General features: G+C 34.0%; 1 protein-coding gene across 1 annotated transcript in view; it reads left to right on the forward strand.

Annotated features, from left to right (window-relative positions):
• Positions 1-213, forward strand: part of Taf9 (TBP-associated factor 9) — a 9,087-nt gene extending 8,874 nt beyond the window's left edge. Inside the window, exon 5 of the mRNA XM_043016441.2 lies at positions 1-213. This exon is cut by the window's left edge and continues 265 nt beyond it. The gene's annotated coding sequence lies outside the window, so the exon portion shown is untranslated.
• Positions 214-712: the final 499 nt, after the last annotated feature.

A 712-nucleotide genomic window follows, 5' to 3' on the forward strand; every position in this document is an offset into this window, starting at 1 on the left:
GAATGCAAGTTTTTAATGTCATTAGTGTTCTGTGAACATGTCTTATAGGCATTGGCTGTAGTTATATGATTACATAGGAGAGACATGTCTGGATTTGGCTGTATGTAATGAAAATATTGTCATACAATGTAGGTTGTTTTCACTATGTAAAGCTTCCTATAAGTTTAATGTTTTTTTTGTAAAGATCACAAATAAATCGGTTAATATCTTGAATTTTTTTTTTTTTCTCAGGTGAGTGAGAGGAAATTAATATTTTTGTTGTGGTTTTATATTTTATTTGGGTATCACACACATGCATTATGTTGGATGAAATTCCTCTTAGTCACAGAAAAATGACTTGAAAAAAATGATTGATTAATGAAACATGATCAACCCTTTCTGAGATGGGCCATATCTTAACCCATTGAAGATGGGGATAGATTTCCTGGCCCAGTCTCTAGGATGTGTTTTATTTCAGAGTGAGGCAGCTTCATGCAACATACCTTGATGTATCCCACTTTCTTTCGGTCACTCGTAAAACGACAGCCATTTTTGTGTTTTAATTTTTGTGTGTTTTGTTGTATTGAGAGCCTTATATGTGTCATATGACAGGCTCTATCAATGCTGCAGCTGCCTAAAATTGTAGTGTAGGGTCCATATCAGCTCATTTTCTTTATACTCGGTATGATAGAAGTATTGCTGTTTTAAGGGAGGACAAAAAAGCAACTTCATT

This window comes from Penaeus japonicus, unplaced genomic scaffold (genome assembly GCF_977035675.1).
Source record: "Penaeus japonicus unplaced genomic scaffold, GWHDUDI00000001_assembly GWHDUDI00000021, whole genome shotgun sequence".
In the NCBI taxonomy this organism is placed as follows: Eukaryota; Metazoa; Arthropoda; class Malacostraca; order Decapoda; family Penaeidae; genus Penaeus; species Penaeus japonicus.